Source organism: Schistocerca gregaria, chromosome 1, assembly GCF_023897955.1.
Source record: "Schistocerca gregaria isolate iqSchGreg1 chromosome 1, iqSchGreg1.2, whole genome shotgun sequence".
Lineage (NCBI taxonomy): Eukaryota > Metazoa > Arthropoda > Insecta > Orthoptera > Acrididae > Schistocerca > Schistocerca gregaria.
In genome coordinates, this window is record NC_064920.1 from 278,863,928 (window position 1) to 278,890,359 (window position 26,432).

Genomic DNA, 26,432 nt, shown 5'->3' on the forward strand with positions numbered 1-26,432 from the left:
CAGCGTAATACAGATTTTTCAACTGGCGTTATGGGATCGAGCCACGGAAATGCCTACTGACCTGACACAATAAATCACCGAGCGAGTAAGAAAACTATTTCATTTGAGGAAAGTTTCACTGAGTGAGGTGTAAGGCAATTAGAACGTATGTTGGCTATGTCAGACGAATTTTTCCTCTGAGAAAGAATGAAATTAGTAATTTAGAAATGAACCAGGCAAAAATTGTGGAGAAAATCCACAGTTTTCGTCGACTTGAAATAGTTAGAAACCACACTGCAGCAAAGAGGCGGTAGTCGGTAAGGCTAAAGACTGCCAAACTCCTTAACAAGAAGAGGCAACCGTGGGTGGATAAGGCCAATTAGAGCGTCGCTCTGCGCAAAAAGTAATGCCCTGCAAAAGGCAAAGTTTTATTAATAGCAATGGGGCCTACTTAGCTGGCAGCTAGGAAGTTGCATAATTAGTGAACAATTCAGTGAACGCCAAACGCTCGAAAGAAATGGCAGCGGAGCGACAGATGTACAGCCAATTAACGTAGCGGTTCGGGTAGAAAAGTGTTACACTGTAATGGCTCTATCGTTTTGCAGCCCAACTAAGTTCCCACATCCGGACTGCGACGCAAATCGCGGTTTCAAGTTCATACAATTTGGAACGTTTACAATGACTTTCAAAATATAGTTCTACAGGAAACTGTGTTCTGTCACTATGTATTTATTTATTTATTTATTCATTTATTTTTTTTACTCGACGTGTTTCCTCATCCAAGAAATAGTTTTAGAGTCACAGCAGACTTATGGGGAGATCGACACATTTAAATGACTCGAGTAAGAACATCGAGCAACCTGCTGTAAGGACTAAAATGCACCTGACTCAGGAAAAATTATGATTAAAGGAACAAAGGATAAAATGCAACATTGTTAGTATCATTGAAATGATATGGACTTCGACATTGCGAACAATGTCAGATAGATACTTGACCACCTGTGGCCACATACATGCATTTTCGTAAGTACTTGAAGATTCTCTGTTTGTGACTTCGATTTTGATGGCTGTACCGCTTTTAAAGATACTGTTGCGATGATTAAAATGACTATTGTTAAAGAAATAAATTCTATCTACAAAAACAGATTGGAAGCTATGTTAAGGTGTGAAGAAAAAGGCAAGTCAGAGGAGGAAACATGATACCGTACACGGAACTGAGGATTTCTTCATTTTCACGTGGTCGGTTTGTTAATGTGGAATTGGCAATATTAGCGGAAGTGTGGCCGGATGCTCTTCCTGTCGGCAAAATTAATTATATTAGTACTGTCAACGTATCAGGCGCTACGATAATTTACTAAAAGTCGACTGAATTTTATCACAATGATTATTATAACGTACTAGCTGTCGAACACGGCCCAGGTATTCATTTGGCAACTTTCTATTACAAACCAACACAAAATATAAACTGTGTTTGAGGCGAAGTACCGAAAAAATTTAATATTCATGTATTCGTGAAAACGCCCTTGAAATTATGAAACAATCGTACAAAGAAATGTGCGTAATTTACGAAAGTATAAATGCAGGATTCAAATTAAGAAACATGATTCTGGACAGTATCTGTTCGCTGGGCGCAGCTGCTTCGCAAGCCTACAACGCGATTTTGTAAACGTCTCTATGACAACGGCCCTTCACAGTTATATAGACGACGATCGTTTTCGTCTACACCCATTTGCACTTCGCAGTTGAAAGCTGTTAAAGCGCTGCCAGATGTCAGGAATTTCCTTACGGTGACTCGACTGTAATAATCTTATCTACATCTAGATCATACTCAGCAATTCAAAATTGTGGAAGAGGGTTCAACGAACCACCTGCAAGCTACTTCTGTAAGGATCCACTCTCAAACGGCGCGCGGGGAAAACGAGCACTTAAAACTCTCCGCGCGAACTCTGATTTCGCTTATTTTGTCACGATGATTATTTCTCCCAACGTAGGTGGGCGCCAAAGGAATGGAGAAAGTTGGTGACTGAAATTCACGAGAAGATCCAGCCGTAACGTAAAACCTTTTAGTTTTAATGATTGTCACCCCCAACTCACGTGTTACGTCTGTGGCACTCTCTCCCCTATTTCGCGATAATACAAAACGAACTTTTTCGATGTATTCCGTCACTCCTATCTGATACAGTTCCCACACCGCACAGTAATACTCCAGGAGAGTGCGGGCAAGTGTGGAGTAGTTAAAAAGTTCAAATGGCTCTGAGCACTATGGGACTTAACATCTGAAGTCATCAGTCCCCTAGAACTTAGAACTACTTAAACCTAACTAACCTAAGGACATCACACACATCCATGCCCGAGGCAGGATTCGAGCCTGCGACCGTAGCGATCGCGCGGTTCCAGACTGTAGCGCCTAGAACCGCTCGGCCACTCCGGCCGGCAATTAGCCCGAAATCGCTTTATTCGAAACAACTCTGCGGTCCCGACAATTTACTATTTAGGACGGGGCGTGAGTCGTGCATGGGTAGCTCAGATGGTAGTTGCATAAACCATTCAGTACCTGGTCGATCCTCTAACGCTTGCTGTGTGGCGACAAATTGTTCCAAAATTGCAACGTAACGTGCACCAGTGACCGTTTCTGGAATGAAAAAAGCGCCAAAAGTGCCTCTGCTGCGTACTGCATCCCACACAGTAAGTTTAGGAGAATACAGGGGTTTCGCTTCACACCAATATGGCTTTTCGGAACCCCAAGATCGCCAGTTCTGCTTATTCACGTATCCATTCAGGTGGAAGTGTGCTTCATCTGTAAACCAGATGCAGCCAACATCAAATCCTTCACCATCAATCATTGTGAGCATCTGATTAGCAAAGGCAACCCTTTGTTGCACAGCTCGTACGGGTATGGCCTGGTGCGTTTGAATTTTGAATGGAAATATGTGTAGGCTCTTTCTCAGTATTTCCTGCGTCCTGGAACGCGTCAAACCAGTCTCAGATGCAATTCTACGGACGGATGACATTGGATTTCGCTGAATAGTTCCAGAAACTGTGGCGATATTTTCAGGCGTAACTGCGGTTTGCTTGCGGCTAACATGCCCCACTAGATCATCAGTTACGCTGCCTGTTCGTTGAAATTTTGCGAAGAGCGTACGAATGGTTTTCGCATCGGGTCCTTTTGGTTGAAAACTTCGCCTTGTTGCCGTAGGACTCTCTTCTAACCTGTGGTACTCTAGCACCAGAAAAACGCGTTGTTCAGTGGAGTACATGGTTTTAATCTCTTCCTTCGGTACGCTAACCTCCTTTCGTGTTTCAATAGTGGAACTGATCTCTCTGGGCTTCGGATCACTATTTATACTAGGCATTACGTATGGCGATTACAGCGCCATCTGTTAGCAGCTTTTGTAACTATTATTTCAAACTGCTGTATAAACTTCTTACAGCTTTCACAATAAACATACCGTTTACTGCATTCCTCTATCGATCTTTGTTTTCAAGATATTTAATTCTGAAATCAGGGAGTCCTTTTCTGGACACCCTGTACATTACATTAAAACAAGTTTAAACTTAATCGGGAAATGAAATGACTAAATTTTGACGAGATCGAGAATACCGTACTTTTTCGCATGCTTCGCTTAACAGAAAATTGTTTTGACATGGGAAAGAAAGAAAGGAAAAAAAAGATCTGTCCCCAAGTGTTGTGTTAGACGTTTTTCACTGAAATTTAAGGACAAACATGTGGCAACGTGTGTTACTTATTTGCAGTTTATCTGATCGGCGCGTGCAATAGCAACATCTTGAGAGCTTGTGCAGCGCCTCCTGTATGAGGTTTTCTTTATGGCGGATGCTCGTAGCAAGTGCTAAGGTGGACGGTGCGGCGACCATAACCTTCCATCACTAGCTGCGCCATAAGCGGTAACTGCTCGCACGAGAAGCGCCAAGCAGCACCTCCAATACCACGGGAGCACGTCGCCGTCACTATCAACACAAACCTACACTGCTATCACGGCTGCTGTAAGGCGTTACATACCGCCATAGCGGCTTATCCGGTCCATATTCATCTATATCTTGTACCAAGTCTTCGACTTCACAGTTATCGACCGTATGGGAAGATGGCTTACGTTGGACATGTTCCGCGAATACTGCACAGTGTATGTTCGTAGTGCATCCTAACTACAGACAGCAATTTTACGAAGAAATCAGAGGATAGCCTTCGATTACATTTTAGTCAGGATTAAGATTAGATTCCAATGTCCAACCATGATCTCCATGCCGTCCTTCTCACAGCAATACTAAGGTAACGGTAGTGCTACATTACTTTATAGAGAACAAATCTGGCTGGACTGCTAACCAAATCGCACAGCAGAGAGTGTTGAGTACAAGTAATGCAATAGCAAGTTCGAAATTACTTATAGAAATATATGAATTCAGGTCCACCTGTCTTGCAAACACATATGCAAGCACGACTACTGTTAGAAATTCAAAATTAAACAACGATTATTTACAGAATGTCTGCAGAGTAAAACAGTGCTCCAGAATTTGAACAATGCTGCAGTTCTTTTATTTCAGAAACAAAACACGAAAAAAAACCATAAACGCATCAGCCTCCTCTTCGAAATGTACAAGACACTCACTAAAATAATCACAATCGTATAAAAAAAATCACATTTTAATCGGAAAAACTGGGTGACAAACCTCTGTGGGAGAGAAAAATTCCTGGGCCGCTGAACTCTTATCCAAGGGTAGAATTATTTAAATTTCATATCAGCGCTCATTTGTATAAACATACATCCAGTTTGGCAACGTGAAAAATCTTGTAGCTACATGAAGTAGACAGATACAACTAGAGGCGCCCACAAAGGAGAACAGACACGTGCGCACTTCTGAAATCTGTGCACGACTTTATTTCAGAATTCTCACGCATTTCTAGAAATGAATGTCTCTGACTCTACCCAAGCGCATATTTAACATTGCCGAATGCAAGGGGAAACACTGTGGCTTTATTAAACACTGCGCTGTTTGGTTACCAGGTTGTTCACGTTATATTATATCGTTTTCTAGTCCTGGCAACAACCTTGGACGATGTGAACCTGTAAAGAACACTGCCGAAATAAAGTACCAGAACTTTTCTCTACCGCTTCCATGTACAGTTCTCAGTGAGCAACAGAAAGTGAAACTTCAAACTCCTAGAACAGTACGCGTATAAATACTACATTATATCTGCCCAGCACTCGCCCCACTTCCCCAAAAGAAAAGCATGTTCGACTGCTACTCATCTTAATCTTAACAGGAAGTTTGCATTTGACTCTCAAAGGCTTGCTGAGACTTAATTCAGCTTCGCTAAGTATAACAACTATAGCGGATTAAGTATATTCCTCTCTACTCCATCTTTGGACCCAAATGCCAAAGAAACCTCAATTTCTGCACCGGAAAAATGAAACAATGTAAAATATCAAGGCCGGAAAGGTGTTTGGACCTTTACAAAATTGTTAAGGCTTTAGTGGACACTTGTTGACAAACTGCCTATTGGCTTCTGCTTCGGGTTCTTCGGCCGACGTTTGATTGAAACCGAGACAGAAGCCAATAGGCAGTTTGTTTGGACCTTCTTAAACTAAAGTGAGTGCAACACCGCGCGACATCCAGCCACAGAAGTATCAGTTCTGTAGTTCACTTGCCACGTCCAAACAATGACAGGGAGACTAGGGCCATTTTTGTTGTGTCCCGGACTATTAACAGCTGTTTCTACTGACCAGTTTGATGGTCGTTTTTGAAGGCCTGCCGTGTCCACATTCACAAATATATAAAAAAAAGATCAAGTGCGACTACGACTCGAACTCCGAGGGTTCTGTACAAAATTGATTACGTACATAAAAATATTCATACATCAGGAGACTGGAAGAGTCTCCATTTTTTCCGTTATCCACATTGTTAATGGAAAGATATCTGACCCGGAAATTACAACACTTTCGCTGAAGTTTCAATTTTAACTTTGAAGTCGGATAACTAACGACAAAAGAATTTTTTGCGTGTGATGTAATAACAAATTAACTAACGTCGTTTTTTCCTTTAGTGGTACTGTGAAACCATGCTTCTTGCACATTTCATGGTTCTAGGTCAACGGAAAATACCCTACAGGTTTTTTTTTTTATGAGTGAGTTTGCGAGTGCCAAACTATGTGAAATAAAAGGCGGTATCTTTTTACACAACCAAGAGACCGTAGGCAGCAGTATGAGACATGAATGTCAACTTGACACGTATCAACAGCCTGACTGGCCGAGAGACAACAAAGTGATTCTAAAAGTATTCCGTTTTTCCGATTAACGTGTAACCCTACAAATGTACTTATCGTATATTAATGAAAGAGGCTTACCTTCAACGAAAAGCAGTAATGTTTCTTTAAAAAATATTGACTAGGTAACTATCAAAAGTTCAAAATACAAAAAGCTTTGTTTACTTCCTGTCAAATTCATTTCTCGCGGGCACGACACGTTCTCGAACTCAACTAATCAGTTACATAAAAATGACTTTTGGAATCTTGTCCTTTCTTGGGTAAACCTTTGTGGACGCATATGGGCTGGAGTGAACTACTCTGACCATTTCCGCTACACTCCTAGATTGTTGTTGCACTGCCCTTTCCTTGTCAAAAATCGTCAACAAGAGGTATCTGCGAGAAGCAAGTGAAGTTGTAATATATCGAGCTGTGCGCTTTCTCCTTTTTGGATGGCTCATCGAATTATGCGTAAAAAGCAAATAGCTTTGACGATATATATTTCTTCAAGTAACACTTCATCAGTAAAGAACATTTAACGCATATTAGGTCAGTTCTAATTTCCAACGTTTTCATTTGTAAATTTCGGGTTGCGTCAAACTTTGCGCATTATTCTACGAAACTACAAGATGATATATAAGGTAAGTACGAAGTCCTACACTGTTTATAAAAAAATTATAACAGAATAACCGCCGGCCGAAGTGACCGAGCGGTTCTAGGCACTTCAGTCTGGAACCGCGAGACCGCTACGGTCAAAGGTTCGAATCTTGCCTCGGGCATCGATGTGTGTGATGTCCTTAGGTTAGTTAGGTTTAAGTAGTTCTAAGTTCTAGCGGACTTATGACCTCAGAAGTTGAGTCCCATAGTGCTCAGAGCCATTTTTGAACAAATAAACGTTTGACATAATAAGTTACATTTGATGCGGTTACATAGGTTAGTGAGATTAGCTTTTTTTTTTTTTTTTTTTAAGACCACTTACGTCAGTAAACCTCAACATGTGCTCCCCTGGTAGATCGGAAAATGTCGAGGCGGTATTCCAGTTCCCGCCGGGTGTTCCGTAACATGTGTTCTGCCACAGTACCCACAGCAGCTTGTATCCTAGCCTTCCGTTCGTCGTCGCCAGCAACTGGTGTGACGAAGACACTGTCCTTGATATAACCCCAAAAAAAAAGTCAAGGGGCTTAATGTCTGGAGGGCGGGGTGGGCAGGGTGTTGGACCGTTCCTTCCAATCCACCGATCCGAACATTACTCCCCTCTTCAGACATTACGCCCTTTGGCTTTTTTTCTGGGGGTTATATCAAGGACTGAGTCTTCGTCACACCAGTTGCTGACAACCGCGAACTAAAGGCTAGGATACAAGCTGCTGTGGTTACTGTGACAGAACACAAGTCACAGAGACCCAGCGAGGTGGCGCAGTGGTTAGCACACTGGACTCGCATTCGGGAGGACGACGGTTCAATCCCGTCTCCGGCCATCCTGATTTAGGTTTTCCGTGATTTCCCTAAATCGATTCAGGCACATGCCGGGATGGTTCCTTTGAAAGGGCACGGCCGATTTCCTTCCCAGTCCTTCCCTAACTCGAGCTTTCGCTCCGTCTCTAATGACCTCGTTGTCGAAGGGACGTTAAACACTAACCACCACCACCACCACACGTCACGGAACATCTGGCGGGAACTGGAATACCGCCTCAACATTCTCCGAGCTACCAAGGGAGCGAGCACACGTTGAGGTTTACTAACGTAAGTGGTCTAAAAAAAACTAGTAACACTAACCTATATAACGGCATCAAATTTAAATTATTATGACAAACGGTTATTCTGTAATAAATTGTATAAATCAGCACAAGACTTTGTGCTCACGCTGTATAACACGCGTCGAACTGGTTTATTGTACATTATCAGCATCAGTAAGAACCAAATATTGTTATCTCAAAGCGGTATAAGACGTCAGTATACTGAAGTCCTGGATAGGGCTTGCGCTATTCAAGGAAGGCCTTCACTTGGTGCAGTATTAATACGAGACGTAAATAACTTAGTGTTCAGAAATTGAAAAATTTTCTTACCAATTTAACGAAAAATTGAAATATATTTACAATCACACAATGACGATAGGTCATGCTAAGAAGTGGATTTTTATCATCTACGATAATGATCGAAGCAGACGAAATGAATTAAAATTTGTGCTGCGGCCGGGAATCGAGCCCGGGTCTTTGTTACGTTATACTGTTAACCACGAAATTAAGAGTTGCGAATGGGCGCTGGTTAATGTTCACTTATCTGTAAGAAACGTGGGTAGTAAGTACGCAGTACCTGGACATGAGGACCGACGGCACCGTACGCTGCGCCTGTCACGTTCCGTGTGTCGCGTTCTGAAGATGGAAGCAGAAGGAGGCAGCGGAAACGGAAGTAGGCCGAACCGCGTGAAATCATCACAGCGCATGTGAGTCGGTGTTCTTGGAAGTACTCGGCAACTCGCATCCAGCTGATCTAATGTTTTAAACTGTGCCCACCGCAGGATCGGGATGAAAACAAAAAATAAATAAAAAATGGTGTCCTGTCGCTAGTGCCATACAGTATATTCAATGTGCATTATGGCGTAGTCATCACTAGCTATAAAACTATTGTGCGTTACTCTGAAGCAGAACTCGTCTTTCCCCAAGTTTCAGTCACACTCGTCTTTCCCCAAGTTTCAGTCACCATATCAGCTTGCCGTAGACATCACACCGACACTACACAACACCAATGTTCGGGCTGCAAGATCTAAGGGGTGTGCCACAGCAGGCACATCTGTGAAGTCAAATTGGAACAAGTGGATTAAGAAACTGCACTGATGTCATTACCCGCACGTAACTTGACTGTACACAGAAACCTGTACGTATAAATCGTGTAGATTGTTCAAGTGAATCGCAGTGAGTACACAGATTAACAACGGGACGCCAAAACAAGTAAAAAACTGCGAACCGAGAGGTTATTTAAATCTCCCACAGCAAACCTTACTTGTGATGAGATAATTGCGCAGCTTATAACGAACGCGAGAAGAAATGTGTAGTTACTTCAAAATTGGTAGAAAACTGTCAAAATGGAAACTACTCGCCAGAAGAAACAAAATTGCGTTTAAAAATTGATAGAAACAGTAACAGAAACAGAGCATGCTGCGGTTATTGGAAGTAAAATTACTGTAGAAAATTCGAGGTACTCGTAACTTCTGCCATTTAGTAGGAAGCTGAGGGACAAATTGGCAGGGTAATACAATTTTCTTTTCTTCGATCATTCTTGCTACCAAATACTTTTTTCTCTAATGTTAACACAGTCTCAACTTGTTAGAACTAAATCAAGTATCGTTAGAGCTTCGTCTGCTGAGACATTGCTGAACTGATAAATGGATAGCTTATCGGAATCGTGTGTGCAAAGCAGGAGTCAAGTTGAGCTGATATGTAAACCTGCACAGATGCGCTTGTACAATTATAATTGCGCAAGTGTAGCTGGCTTTGCATTTCGACGACGACTTCTTTTCGAGACGTCGAAAATTTCGTTAGATGGTCCTTATTATTCTCAAATTCATAAACTTCCGGTTCTATGATCATTGTTGAAGAAAGGCATCCGCATCGTCCATCTTAACTATTTCTCTCCGCCTTGCTATTGTTGAAGTCCAAGAGGCGTAAAGAGATAAGTTGAAGAATGGTAGGGTAGAGAGGTGACAGCGGAGGAGATAGAGTGGGAGTAGACTGGAGGGTTGTAAGAAGGCGATGAAGTAGGGTGGCGAGGATATGGAAGAGAGGTGTAAGGAGGAGATAGGTAGGATGGAAAACGAAGAAGAGTAGGAGGGTAAGAAGGATGGGAGATAGAGAGGTCAGGGAAAAAGGGAGAGGGAATCACAAGAAGAACGATAAAAACGAAGATGGAAAGTTGACATACCCATTTGTAGGCCATTGTAACCACTTTATCAGAACTTTCGCAAACTTCTAACTCACATGAACTTATAAATAAGGCTCACATGCAGAGCTCAAAAATGGCTCTGAGCACTATGGGACTCAACTGCTGTGGTCATCAGTCCCCTAGAACTTACAACTACTTAAACCTAACTAACGTAAGGACATCACACACATCCATGCCCGATGCAGGATTCAAACCTGCGACCGTAGCAGTCGCACGGTTCCGGACCACACGCACAGCGGATAGGTCACCGTGGCTATATAATTACACAGGAACACACTCCGACAAAAACTGTAGGAGATAAACGGTCCCCTAGTCGCTTGACCCCTCACTTCCATCAAGACGACGTTCAGCAACGCTTCTCCTCCCGCCTTTAACGACAGCAATTTTCTGTAGCGTGCAATATTATATCGCCGGGGGCTACATAAAGTAAGATATATTCACGACGCGTTATAAAGTAATGTGCTGCAAGATGAGCCAGTACAAAAATCATTCCGGCCTCCACGTATCAAGTGGCACGTCATACGTTCAACGAATAAAAGGAAAAGAAGGTAAACGAAGTAGGTGAAAGAATTATGTGACTGTAGTACACCAACAACGATTCCAAATATGCTAGTACTACACAAGTTGTATTGATCAGTCACTGAGTAACCACCTATTGCAGCACGGACCACTGAGAGACGTGCAGGAACGGAGTCAGTGAGTCTTCACTTAAAACTTCCGGGCTGATAGGCCGTGGTCGAAATATAACACTCTCCCCTGACGTTTCGTCTCCGACTGCGGGAGACAACCACGGCGAACTGTACCTCCGACGATGTCTCCCGCAGTCGGAAACGAAACGCCAGGGGAGAGTTTTATACTTCGACCACGGCCTTTCAGCCCGGAAGTTTTAAGTGAAGACAATACCGGACGTGAAAGCTTTCATTGTAGGAATCAGGGAAGTGCTGGAAGGTACCACCGACAGGAGCCTTGCCGACTTCAGTGGCGTGGCCAGTTGCTTTGTAGTTCTTGGGCTCGCTCAAAGCTTTGTAGACTTCCTGAATTGTTATTGGGTTTATATTTTCTGGTGGGGTTTTTATTGGAGTTTCTTTGTTTATTTCAAGAAGCTCAGGGGGATCATCGCAATGTTGTTGTTGTTGTTGTCTTCAGTCCTGAGACTGGTTTGATGCAGCTCTCCATGCTACTCTATCCTGTGCAAGCTGCTTCATCTCCCAGTACCTACTGCAACCTACATCCTTCTGAATCTGCTTAGTGTATTCATCTCTTGGTCTCCCTCTACGATTTTTACCCTCCACACTGCCCTCCAATGCTAAATTTGTGATCCCTTCTTCTGGTCAAGTTGTGCCACAAACTTCTCTTCTCCCCAATCCTATTCAATACCTCCTCATTAGTTACGTGATCTATCCACCTTATCTTCAGTATTCTTCTGTAGCACCACATTTCGAAAGCTTCTATTCTCTTCTTGTCCAAACTAGTTATCGTCCATGTTTCACTTTCATACATGGCTACACTCCAAACAAATACTTTCAGAAACGACTTCCTGATACATAAATCTATATTCGATATTAACAAATTTCTCTTCTTCAGAAACGCTTTCCTTGCCATTGCCAGTCTACATTTTATATCCTCTCTACTTCGACCATAATCAGTTATTTTACTTCCTAAATAGCAAAACTCCTTTACTACTTTAAGTGTCTCATTTCCTAATCTAATTCCCTCAGCATCATCCGATTTAATTTGACTACATTCCATTATCCATCGCAATGTAGTAGTCGTTAAATGTTTCCTGAATTTCTTTCATCACTATGTCCCATCTTATTGTTTTTATCTTTTAGCGTTGGGGGATCATATCTTTGGAGTTGTCTGCTAAATGTTTTGTAGTAATCTCGGGAGTTTATTTTCTTACTATTTGGTTCCATCATATAAAGTATATCATTTTGATACTGACGTTTCTTTTCTTTCTTTCTTTCTTTTGCTACCGCCTTTATCCCGTATTGTGCGCAGTGTCGGCAGGGTTAAGTACGGAATTGGCATGGTTAATTTTAAGGGGTGGCCGGATACCCTTCCTGCCGCCACCCCATACCCTCCAGGACGGAAGTAGTGTACCCCAGCTGTCTGTGTCTAGCGTAAATCGTGAAATAGTGTGAATGTGTTTCAAATGTCTGCGAGTCGTGTAACTGAGCTGGGACGTAGGGACCAGCCTCGTATTCACCTAGTAGGATGTGGAAAACCGCCTAAAACCACATCCAGGCTGGCCGGCACACCGGCCGTCGTCGTTAATCCGCCGGGAGGATTCGATCTGGGGCCGGCGCGCCTACCCGAGTCCAGGAAGCAGCGCGTTAGCGCTCTCGGCTACCCTGGCAGGTTTTTTTTGATACTGACGTTTGACCCTCCTTAATGTTTTTCGAGTCATCTTTCTTTGTTTTTGAGTTCCAAGTGAGTTTCCCCCCCCCCCCCCCCCTCATACCTTAACCAGGCATGGTGTCTTATCTTCCAGTGTTTTATCACATTCGTCGTTCTACCACTGGTGGTTTTCCCTAGGATTTATTGGGCTACTTGTTTAGCTATATGTTTCAACTGGGGAGTTATTTCATCCAGATCATCTGTTATTTTTATACTCGTGGTTTGTTCTTCATACTCCTTGTTAATTATCAATTTATGAGATCATAGGTTCTCTTCTTTTTTGGTTGGGATTTTTTTCTTTCTCAGTGATGTGAATTTAATTTTTATTTTTATCAAGTAAAAATCTGATCCGGCGTCTCAGGACTTTCACGTTGTAGATTTCCTTGTGGTAGTTCTTATGCATACAAACATGATCCAACTGCCATTCTCCTTTTGTCCAGACAGGGTGTTTCCAGGTTTTAAGTTTATTTGGTCTTCGCATGAAGTATGTTGACTTTGAGATCACACACACACACACACACACACACACACACACACACACAAAAATTAAAATTGCTACACCAAGAAGGAATGCAGATGATAAAAGAGTATTCATTGGACAAATATATCATACTAGAACTCACATGTGATTAGATTTACACGCAATTTGGGTGTATAGATCCTGAGAAATCAGTAACCAGAACAACCACCTCTGGCCGTAATAACGGCCTTGATACGCCTGGTCATTGTGTCAAACAGAGCTTGGTTGGCGTGTACAGTTACAGCTGTCCATGCAGCTTCAACATAATACCACCGTTCCTCAAGAGTAGTGACTGGCGTATTGTGATGAGCCAGTTGCTTGGCCACCATTGACCAGACGTTTTCAATTGGTGAGAGATCTGGAGAATGTGCTGGCCAGGGCAGCAGTCGAACATTTTCTGTATCCAGAAAGGCCCGTACATGACCTGCAACATGCGGTCGTGCATTATCCTGCTGAAATGCAGGGTTTCGCAGGGATCGAATGAAGGGTAGAGCCACGGGTTGTCGCCAAACACGGATGCGACCATCATGATGCTATAAACAGAACCTCGATTCCTCCGAAAAAATTACGACTTGCCATTCGTGCTCCCAGGTTCGTCGTCGAGTACATCATCGCAGGTACTTCTGTCTGTGATGCAGCGTCAAGGGTAACCGCAGCCATAGTCTCCGAGCTGATAGTCCATGCTGCTGCAAACGTCGTCGAACTGTTCGTGCAGATGGTTGTTGTCTTGCAAACGTCCCCATCTGTTGACTCAGGGATCGAGATGTCGCTGCACGATCCGTTACATCCATGCGGATAAGATGCCTGTCATCTCGACTGCTAGTGATACGAGGCCGTTGGAATCCAGCATGGCGTTCCGTATTACCCTCCTGAACCCACCGATTCCATACTCTGCTAACAGTCATTGGGTCTCGACCAACGCGAGCAGCAATGTCGCGATACGATACCCTGCAATCGCGATAGGCTACAATCCGACCTTTATCAAAGTCGGAAACGTGATGGTACGCATTGCTCCTCCTTACGCGAGGCATCACAACAACGTTTCACCAGGCAACGCCGGTCAACTACTGTTTATGTATGAGAAATCGGTAGGAAACTTTCCTCATGTCAGCACGTTGTAGGTGTCGCCACCGGCGCCAACCTTGTGTGAATGCTCTGAAAAGCTAATCATTTGCATATCACAGCATCTTCTTCCTGTCGGTTAAATTTCGCGTCTGTAGCACGTCATCTTCGTGGTGTAGCAATTTTAATGGCCAGTAGTATATATAAGGGACCAACCCAGCGGGTTCCTAAAATGGCCGTGGAGAACCGCCTAAAATCACACTCGGGATGGCCGATGTACCAGATCAACGGTCATCCGCGGGAATTCGGTCCGGGTATGTCGTACCTCCCTGCCGCGCAAACTTAAGCTATACGAGCAGTTTTCTTTCCTCGCGATTCCTTATCGAGAACACGTATAGAACACACGCGTCGACCGTTACAGCGACATGCTAGTACGGCAGGCGAAACGTAAGCGGTAGTCCAGTCGCACCTGCGCGCCTAATTGACGACGCTGAGAACTTTGAAGCCGGCCCAGCGCGGCTCCTCAAATTTGTAGTCGGAGGGCGTCTTTAATTACGACACGGAAGCAATAACGGGCGGCGATAAGCAACGCTGTCGCGTAAATTGAATGCGCGCGCTAAGAATGTAAGCCGGAGAGGCGCGGAACGGAAGGCTATCGCCGAACTGTTGGCGCCGTGATTTATCAGGACCGTAATGGCGGGCTCGCTTATTACTTACGATAAATTAGCGACGGGCCAGGCGGCGGCGGCGGCCTCTGTTTAATCACGGCACGCAGCAATGGTGTAGAGCTCTCCGGCTCGCAGTCTCTCTAGTGTCTGCGCGGGTGAATGTAATGAACACAGACGCTCTCGTATGATTGTCGGCGTTTTCTATCCCCTTCCCCAGACATACAGCTAGCAACGGCTTTAATAACCATAACCACAGAGAAGCTTAGCAGTATTGTATGAGCATGAATATGGAAATAAAGCAGCAGGAGTCGCAATCATGCCTCTGTAGTGATAATAAAACTTGGCTACAGTGAATCACAACATCGGGCAATACTCGTAATAATCTACTGTATCACGTGTGGGTCTATAATAAAGTAACTTTCTGGCGCGGCAGGGACGAAACCGACTTTTCACTGCATCTGACATCACCATCGATATAAACAATGGAGTAATTTCATTTGATCAACACAAATCACTGTTCTTACACGACTGGAAATTGATTCATAAATTACACAGCTTGTAAACTACAGATGGTCATAATCACACAGCGATGAACAGACTTGGTAATACAGCCTTATCTCTCTAATACTCTGCCCCGTACTTCTGTGTAGAGATGATAAAGAGAGGTGTCCAATGTCGCTCTGAGTGACCCCTACACAATCTCTCGTGGTTGAAAATGACGACAATTGACAGAAAGCCAAGATATTATAACGCGCGTCTCCAAATGTATTAGCGCATGGAGATACTACAATACTACCTTCTGTCGTACGCATTAACAAATGAGATACTTATATTAGCAGCTTAGGTACTCGAAAACGATTGAGACTACTCAAAGCTAACATGGCACCATACCCTGTCGGAATCCCTTTTATATTTAACAATAAGTAAGCAGGGAAATTAGCCCATTTGCTCGATTATGCTTCTCGAGAAACCATTGCGCAGCGCACAGTTTACAAATAAGAGCAGGTCACGCATGTTAACAAAAGGGTCACAGCACTGAAACCACAGAACTACAGACAACTGTTGGTAAAGGACCTTCTGATGCAGAACCCAGTAGCATTTTCAACTCCAACATTACGTTTCTGAAGAAAATGTAGCTTCTCTCAAAGAATCAACAGCGCGTGTGGACTAGGTAAAGACTTTCAATCTACATTTCCGAAAGGCTTTCGGCATTGTACTGGTCTGTCGACTGACAACCACGACGCGACTGTAAGCCGTATCTTCACAAGTAAATACTACGCTCTAAGAATTGTCTAATGCACCAATAGAATCCACTGTATAATTTCAAATACTTTGCCTTGACAAAATCCAGTATCAGATATAGTATCATTTATTCTAATTACAGCAGCCACACTGGAGTCCATGTTTATGTTGGAACTGGATGTTGATAATGAGCAAGCATTGTGTAAAGTTTGTGTTCGTTAGCCAAACCTCAGTATCATCTCAGACGTCGAATTAAGCCGTGGATCTGTGTGCCTGGACGAGTCAACTAACATTTACATAGAGAGAGGACTTGTGCATTTGGGTGTAACACAATCAGGGACTCGATTAAATACAAGAAAATAAACACAGCGGGTCTCAATATGACGTTAATGCTTAGAGCTTAGCTACGAAGGAATTACATCGCCTGAAAAGACCATTCTGAAGCTGAGCAAAGCATGGAAAACAGAAATAGCGACGTTTATATGGGCACGGCAGCCACGGAAGGAAAACACATTGCTGGATACAGGAAAGCACAACTATATATCCGCGATATTGATACTTGACAAATTCCTGAGAGCTGTCGGCCGGAAACTGGTAGAGAACTACCTGCAGACGCGGATCGAATGGGAAGGAACCGTTCACTGGGGTCATGGCTAGCCAAAAAAGATTTTAGTAGAATCTTTTATATCTTTACATTTACCGCGCAAAATGCGACAGCTAACCTTCGGAAAGTAAAGTAGCACAAAAACCAGAAGTCTGGAAAATGGCCGTAGTCCAACAAATTCCAAGCTACGTAGCACACAAGATACGCGTAAGTTGCTTGCACGAAGGCCTGCGCTCATAGATAAGTTTGCAGCGTAACTGGGCAACATTCCACCTAGGTAAAGGAGCACATTTAAAGATAAATCCGACCTGCTGTGCAACAAAAAATCCGACACGGTTCCTTAGTTCAGAAGTAGAACCGGCAAACCACAGGAAGCTGATTATGGTAGGACAAGACGGAGAAGACCTTATGGGGGGGAAAAAAAATCAGACACACTGACTTCCTGAACATAAGCGGAAGTGACTGAAGGAACATCAGTCCCCTCCCTCACCATTTACACATTCCCATGGCCATGATCTACACACCTTCGTTCACTTCAAAATCGTGTTCGTGCTTAGTGAAGTACCGATGATGGTAAGTGCACGCTTCCATTTTTTGAGGTCATGCTGAAAAGTAATGCCTTCGAATTTTTTAATATGAAAGCTCTTAAAGCTTATCAAATAAAAACAAACGCTGTTAAGATTCTACATTTTTATTTTTCCTGTCTATGTATTTATTTCTCAACATTGTCTCCCTAACGACGAACACACTTCTCTCAACGAGAGACCAGTTTATTGATACTGTCATTGTAGAATGTTTGACTGTGTTCAATTGGCTCTGAGCACTATAGGACTTTATATCTGAGATCATCATCAGTCCCCTAGAACTTAGTACTACTTAAACGTAACTAAGCTAAGGACTTCACACACAGCCATGCCCGAGGCAGGATTCGAACCTGCGACCGTAGCGGTCGCGCGGTTCCAGACTGAAGCGCCTAGAGCCGCTTGGCCACAGCGGCCGGCTTGACTGTGTTAATGGAGCCGCAATCTCAACCTCACATCTGCTTGCACTGCTTTATCGCTATCAAAGTCAAGTCTTCGAAGGTATTCTTTAAGTACTGGACACAGACGAAATTGGATGGGGCCAAGTCGAGACCGTATGGGGGATGATCGATGACAGTGAACCCAGTGAATTGGGTTGTTGCAGATGTCGCAGCGCTCATGTGGGACAGACATTGTCTACAGAAGTAGATGATGTTCAATGTGTGGGCGAACTCTTCGAAAACGAAAATCGATAACAACGCGCTGTTTCTCACGCATTGTCAGTTACTTTACAGACAATCGTGTTACACGCTGCAGTTTGGAGCCGCACAGAGGCAGATGGCAGAAAATATGTCGACATAAAGAATAAAGATGTAGAATGTTAATCACGTTTCTTTTATTTAAAAAGCTTTAAGAGATTTCACATACAAAATTCGGAGGAATTAACTTTCAACACGTTTCCGATATCGTGTAAATTATGACGTTGTTAGAGTTCGAAATTAGAATTATATTAATACCTTCAGCTGCTAACGGGCGTTGACATATATCAAGGAGGACAGGTGAAAATGTGTGCCCCGACCGGGACTCGAACCCGGGGTCTCCTGTTTACATGGCAGACGCTCTATCCATCTGAGCCACCGAGGGCACAGAGCTTAGCGCGACTGCTGAGACTATCTCGCGCACGCCTCCCGCGAGACACTCATTCTCACCTTGTATCTCCACACACTACATTCGTACTACTACGTTACGTGAAAGACATTCTTACCAAGTCCCGTAAGAGTTCGGCGAATGTGTGTGTATCCGCACAGGAGGAGGTCACGGCCGGTGTTGCCAGAACTATATACTTATATGGATCCATATAAGTATATTGTTAGAGTTCTGTGGGAGTGCTACAATTAAAGTTTCTAGATCAACTGCGTGACAAATCTACTTCTCAAATTTTCACACGAAATCGCGTGTATAATTAAATTTCAGTTTCTCGACAATTACGCTAAAGCGACGTCCTATGCACTCGTGTAAACGAATTATCATCATCTTAAAACAGAAAACTGTTTATATATTAGAGAGTTATTATTAGGGGTGGCCAGTAACAAATTGTATGGCCCCCGTCTACGTCGCCGCAGCCGGAACCGACCCCACGATCATCATTTGACTGCCTGGTGCTGTTTACGGTTCCAGCAAGATATTATTAAAAACGACAGCTTCGAAAATATTTCGCGAAAATTGTTTTGACATATGATTTCAATACGAAAAACGCGCTCAGAGCAAAGAAACAGAAAAAAGTCGAAAGGGAGAAGAAGGGTGCGGTCTTCCAAATTTCAATCCACGGCGACATAAAATCTCGTTAGATCGGTCCCCTCTCAATTTGGCGTGCCGCAGTGCGGGAGATAGATTACTGTCTAATTATTTTACGCCGCGTCGGCGACCCCCTAACGAGCGCGGGAGCCACCATTCACGTGACGTAATTGCGTGGGTGATTACGCACAAGCCGCAGGGAGCGTCGCCAAATTATTCGGCCAGAAGTGCAGCGGCGCGGCGCGCTGCAGCTCCTTGCAATTACGCGCCTGCTCTCTGTGCAGCGCCGACACCGACTCAGCATACAATGAGTGCATGGCCGTCCCCGTGACTCCGCCACTGAGGCCGGCAGAACGCGAACCGCCACATTATTTGCGGCCACCTCACAGCCACGCTACGCGTCAATTAGGCCCGAGTTAATTAAAACCAGTTAATATTTCCGGCAAGAGAGGAAAAAACTTAATCCGCGCCGTGCGACGTTAGGTCAGAAACTGCCTGTCGCCGCGTTGTATTTACGGCCAGGGATCGGAAATTGCAGCCGCGGTCGCGTACACGATTGGCCTGCGTTCGTGGCAAGCCGCCTCTGATTGGCTCGGGGTCCAGCACTCCGCAAATGGCAACTCGCCGCCGCGGTCCTGACGGGCAGACCAGCGTTTGTTAGGGGTGCGCTTTCGATCACTGCTTTGTTAATTCTTGGGCGCCAGGCGCCAACCATTTTTAATCCCTCATTTTGCGCCTCCTAACGCTATTTAAGTTCAGATATTTCCGTCACTGTTCGGATATTTAAAAATCATAGACAGAGTGATTCGTATTAACGTCCAAAAACCTCCGAAACGACGTTTATGACGCTGCAACAAATAATACAAGGCAGATGGGGATCGCAAATGTCGGGAAATACCCCAAAAGTGGACGAGAAATGTTGAACATGTGACGTTACCAGGTGACGCACCTCGCCGCAAGAGCAGCGGCTGAATCTATCGGTCTGTCGCACCTCATATCTCAAAACACTTCATGTATTCACGTCGGAGTGGTTCTAGTCACACGTACGCAGCTTTAGCGCGCCGAGCTCAGGATTCGAGTCTTGCCTCTGGAAGACAATATATTTTTTTTCGATTGTGTTACAAAATTGTGTGTTTACATTGCGGTAAGATTTATTATTTACCGGTCTTCGCTGGTTTATAGCAAAGTACAATACAACAAAAACCTACCGTATTGCGTAGTATTGCAAATGTGTGGTAAGATCTAATGGGACCAAATTGCTGAGGTCAACGGTCCCTAAGCTTACACTACTTAACCAAACTAACTTACGCTAAGGACAACACATACACACCCATGCCCGACGGAGGTGCCGAGCCTGCAACGAGGGGAGCCGCCCGAACCGTGGCAAGGTGACACAGACCGAGAGGCTTTGTATATCTGGATATGCTTGAAAACATTTCACTTCCGCAGATCTATGAAGACGACCGAGATGCGACGGTTTACTATAAGCAAGACGGTGCACCAACACCTTTGCTCACGGATGCTCGAGGTTTCCTCGATAATCGCCTTTCAAATCGGTGGATCGATCGTGAAGCGCCAGTCGTATGGTCACCTCGCTGCCCTGACTTGACACTACCTGATTTATTTCTCTGGGCTGTCATTGAACACCGTGTTTATGTTTCTCCCCTACCAAACAGTTTAGCCGACCCGAAAAATCGAGCCGCCCGTGGTGGCCGAGCGGTTCTAGGCGCTACGACCTGAAACCGCGCGACCGTTGCGGTCGCAGGTTCGAATCCTGCCTCGGGCATGTGGTGTCCTTAGGTTAGTTAGGTTTAAGGGCGGTAGGGCGTCAAACGCGCCGATTTGGAGCAGGAGAGGCCCCACAGGACACTTTAATTTCCAGTGTTTATAGTTTTACAAATAAATTCATAAAACTTTGTCAGCGTGACCAGGAAGGATTCAGAATTCACACTCATAGCAGTGGAAGTTCGAAAACATTACGAAGTAATTTTTTTTACATATGAAATTTCATCATTTATTTCACTTACTAATGGCAGCATTTGTTGTTATAGGTACACTTTTCTTCGTAAGTAAGAGAGACGGTTCGATGAATTTTGCACAGCATACAAACGATACTTAAAGGTGTATGAAACTCTAGAATTTTCCGAATCTATTAAAAACTGTGGTAAAAATTGAGGTAATTAACTACAAAATTTGTGTTTTTTCTAAACATGAAGTTTAAAATACAACAGATCATTCGTTTTCTGATAAAGTAAATAAATTCTAGAGTTTCATACATTTGTAAGTATGGTATGCATGCTGTGGAAAATTTACTGAAGAATCTCTCTACCTTATGAAGAAAAGTGTACCTATAGCAACAAATGCAGCCATTTGTAAGTGAAAAAATGATGAAATTTCACACGTAAAAAAATGTTATGTTTTCGAATTTCCACTGCAGTGAGTGTGAATTCTGAATCCTTCCTCGTGATGCTGACAAAGTTTTATGAATTTCTTTGTAAAAGTATACACACTGGAAATTAAAATGACCTGTGATGCATCTCCTGCTCCAAGTCGGCCCGTTTGACGTCCTACCCCCTTAAATAGTCGTAAGTTCTAGGGGACTGATGACCTCAGAAGTCAAGTCCCACAGTGCTCAGAGCCATTCGAACTATTCATTCGAAAAATCGAATCTACGCTGGCGTTTGCACAAGTTACGCCCGATTTGCTGCGACGAGGGCGGGAAGCAACTGATTAGCGGTGGCATGTTTGTCGCGTCACGAATGGACCCACATCGAACCAAAATTACACTTGATACTTTTACGCGAAAATTGAGGTGGTTTGCTACAAAATGACACATCTATCGGTTCTGTAAGTTATTTCAATAATTTTCTATATCGTCGTAAAGTCCTTCGTGACTCACCCTGTAATATCATAACGACTCTCTTTGTACCTCTGAAAGTGAACAAGAAACGGAAATCGGCATACTGCGAACAGGTAGTGTAGTGGTAGCACCCCGTTCGCCGATTCCCTACGCTTTCGTCCTAGGAGATAAGAGCTTGCCTGTGCGCGTGATATGGCAGACACCTCTGCCTCCTGAGAGAGCACTTGGACCTGCAGCGGTGTTTGCAGAAGGCCGAGCCCCTTGGAGGGCCACACATCGATCTGTCGCTAATTGAGCGCTAATGTCCACACAGCGGGCACGCGCCCACTGCCTGGGGTGGCCGTACAGTCACGTCCGCGGTCCACGCCACCCTGCAAACCCTCCGGCTTCCTGACAGAGCAATCACGTACGTCTGCTGCGGCATCATACAGCATATTCTACCATCGCGACGTTCACTGACGGAAAGAAGTGCAAAGAATCGACCACCGTGGAGAGCTCCATCAAACCACGAATTAGTAGAAACCTGACTGCACTACTAGAGAGTCGGAGGGCATGAAAGGGAGGGCTCTCGTCCGTGTTACACAACCTCTACTGAGAGTAAGCGGTAAAAACAAAAGAGCAACAGAAATTTGGAAAAGGGGCTAACGATCATTCGCAGGAAATGTGTAAGTGTTGAGGGTGAAATTGTAGAAGACGAGAATATCAGTTGAAGGGAATGGATAGCGCCTTGGTGAGATAAGATCAGCACCAACAGAAGTAAAACCAGAGTAATGTAATGCATTCGAATTATATCACGCGATGTTGACGTGATTAATTAGGAAATGAGACATTTAACGGCAATAGATTAATTTAGGCAGAAAAATAATTGGCAATGGGTGAAGTAAATAGGATACGGAATGTACAGTAACTACAGAAAAAGAAGGAGTTTCTAAAAATATGTAGCTTTGCTACGTAGAGTAAAACGCTAAGAAATCTTTTGAGACGGCATGTATCAGGAGTATAGCGTTGTACGGAAGTGAAAAGTGGCTGTTTAACAGTAACAAGTAGAACATAGTAGAGCTTTAGAAATGTACCCGTGGTTTACACTGAATGAGGAACGTTTAACACACTACACAGTCATCAAAATACTCGGATAAAAACTGGTATGAAAATTTGAATATTCCGAGCGCTCTTAAGCATAAAATGGTTCACTAAATGTCACCACATCGCCAGCGGCGGAGCGCTTAGCTTTTTAGTCTCATAACCACGAGATCGCTGGTCTGATTCCCGCTATCGGGAGGCTTTTTTATCTGTTTATTACGAAACTAAAAAGTTAATTATCAAATATGTGAAACGTCATGTTTAATCAAAATGACATTTTCCTTTTCAATTACTAATCACACGCAAAAACGAGTACCCATAATGAAGTTAGTACTTTTAGTAATATCATATTTGCGTTTAGTACTTTTAGTAATATTATATTTGCGTTCTTAACATATTTATGTCTTCGTGATTTATAGCAATAAAGAAGTATTTTAATTTCTATTTAGTTAGTTAACGTTTCATTTTATTAATAAATACCGAGATCAAATAAAAGTTGAAAACCCTGCATCGAACCAGCGACCTCAGGTTTACGAGATTACAAGCTAAGACCTAAGCTACATGCGATCTGATTAGTTAAATGAAGACGTTTTGTACTTAATAGATCTGAAAATCTCTAAGTCTATTACTTGGAGTGTTTTTGAGAACAGATTCCTTAATGAATCGAACTCCCATGTATAAAAGAGCTTCAAACGTCTGATAATAAGTGAGTTAATGTGTTATATATTTGACTTTAATTGTGTACGCCAGAAAATTTTTAGGAAAGGCACGAAATAGTGCTCAAAGTTTTTGGAAATCGCGAAGTGCTCTCGTTATCAAGCAAGGGACGAATATAGACTAGGTAACTTGCGCTCCGTTTTCAGCATAAGTTGGTTCTTCACACATCTCAATATTGTTCACATCATATCTGCTGAAATGTGTGTGCTACAGTGACATAATTTTGCAGTTACCTTCAGTGAAATCTGTAGATACTGTCAGCAAAGCGGAAAAATCAGCGAAAATGCAATATGCGATAAACGATTTTCCTGTAACCCTATGGAAGGAGATGTTAAGAAGAAAAAGTTTCGTAGTTTAGAAATTGTGTGTACCGTTCGTTGGAAGTCGCTAAGTACTCTCATTCTCGAACACTGAATTAGTGTAGTCGGGGTACTCGAACGCCTAAAGCCAAACACAGCGTCTTACTGTGTCACAACTTTAACGTATGATTATACCTCTTATTAACGACTGGGTTGTGACAGCATTTTAAATCCGCCCAATAACTGCGTGGAATACTGAGAAATAAATTTCTGTTGCCGCTGGAAGCCGTTAGGAATCTGCAATTGGCACCACGTTCCGGGATCACGATTTGCTAATGCACGTGCCCGCGCACTCACCTACAAGAACTGTATGTCTGAAGAAATTCGAAATGGGGCAGTCCGAAAGGGCCCATTGCGTGATAATCTTTCCGGATTGAGCACGTGGTCCACGGCGTTCACGTAAATAATCTTAATGAAGATAAATAATGAGTAATTCGCGTGGGAAATCCTGCTACAGCATTTGTGAACGCATTCTTTCCATTGCATTACCTTCGGTATTATTTCTAGTGCTGGGAGCAGCATTCCTCGTTCACTCCTTATACTACAAAGAGGCTAGACATAAGACTCATACAACAATCTCTTCTCGTTGTATATGCTTTGTTGCAACCCCTAATGATCTCATGGCTTTATTTCAGATTACTTTTCTATGTATGCTTCCGGTTCTTTCGTTACTAACGTAATTATTGTTTTGTGGGGGACAGTATTTGCGTCAGAACGAGAGGTCTTTAAGTGTTCACCACAGGTTTCTCTCTCCACCTGATTTTTGAGAGTCGTCAATGGCAAATATTGTGGCCGGTATTCTAGTTTCTGTGCTGACGCTATTCACGGTTACTTTGTGCAGTTCATTAGGATATTCTTCGAGGACTTGCACGCACATTACACCGCTTTACACTTCAAGGCGTACATGTGCAATGAATGCTGCCCCCAGAGAGAGGCGCCCAATAGACTGCATCAAGTAAACACTCAACTTTAACGCAGCAATAATTTTTGCATATGAATTTAGAATGCTTCATACGTAATAAAAAGAAAAAAACGTATTTGACACGTTCTTCAAGCGACAAAAGCAACCGAATAAAAAAAATCGATCGCGTTTCTGATGATTTTTGTCTGGAAAAAGTATTTCTTTCCTGGTTCCCAGCACGTGATTCAAATACCAACGCATTACAATATTATTTCAGTTTCTGTTTCTTGTTTTCCCTTTAAGCGCGCATGAAACCGTGCCGTATCTTCTCTCATGTGTGTTAGCTTTATTAATTATGTATTTACCTTCATCGTCAGTTACATAACGCACATCAAAAATTTAAAACTTGCTTAATGGCCATTACACTGATGATTTCTGATCGAAACAATTTCCCCAAGAATGTCATTACTTTAGTATTTTATCATCAGTCTTGGAACTGGTTCCTCTCCAGTGTTAATCTCTTCGTCTCAAAGCAGCACCTTGCACCCAACGTCCTTCATTATTTGTTGGATATATTCCAATATCTGCCTTCTCTTACGGTTTTCACCCTCTATAGCTTCCTCTAGTGCCACGAAAGTTATCCTCTGATGTCTTAACACATGCCCGGTCATCCAGTCCCTTCTTCATGTCAATGTTTTCCAACTGTTTCTGCCACAGGCAATTCTGTGGAGGAGTTAACATTTTAAAATTCCCATTGTAGCTTATACGATATATCTTGTACAATGTCATTTGCAGTTTATTCTGTTTTGATCATTAGTAAAGAGACCCACCTCCGTAGTCGCGGTCGCTAACACACGCCCGTGCGGTGGCGCTCAAATCGGTTCGAATCCCTTGTAGTGGAAGAAATTTTCACTGCCAGTATTTGGCCGGCAAGGGAAGAGAGGTGGTGCCACAAAGTTTGTCGTCACCAGTCTTTGCGCCAACGTCCTGAATTAAATGCCAAACCTCTCTGTAGTATTTTTTGGAGTTAGGAGTAGAATGGGATTTTCACTCTGCAGCGATGTGCGCGCTGATATGAAACTTCCTGGCAGATTAAAACTGTGTGTCGGACCGAGACTCGAACTCGGGCCTTTGCCTTTCGCGGGCAAGGGCTCTACCAACTGAACTACCCAAGCACGACTCACACCCCGTCCTGGTATAGCACTTCCCCACGAAAGACAAAGGTCCTGAGTTCGAGTCTCGCTCCGACACACAGTTGTGATCTGCCAGGAAGTTTCAATTCAGTTCTGGATGATTACTTGTCTCCCCCTCCCTCCCTCCCTCCCCTTGCCCCCCTCCCTCCCCTTCACACACACAAAACATTTTGCTCTATTTTTTGCTGCATAGCAACACAGGGTAACTTGAACAAGCAAAATAACAAAACATCGTATATTTTAACGAGTTATAACTGCGGTTTGCGAGATTCGCACCAAGTTTTAGTGTCTTGTTCTCTTCTCCATCTAGCAACAATGTACGACACCTGTCTGTGAAATT

The 26,432-nt window shown here is 43.4% G+C and overlaps 1 protein-coding gene and 1 non-coding gene across 18 annotated transcripts in view; both read right to left on the reverse strand.

Annotated features, from left to right (window-relative positions):
• Positions 1 to 26,432, reverse strand: part of LOC126340904 (disco-interacting protein 2) — a 1,418,593-nt gene that overhangs the window by 119,778 nt on the left and 1,272,383 nt on the right. The gene's annotated exons all lie outside the window — the stretch shown is intronic.
• Positions 18,258 to 18,332, reverse strand: Trnat-ugu (transfer RNA threonine (anticodon UGU)). Its single transcript has one exon. It is a non-coding gene; the product is annotated as a tRNA-Thr (tRNA).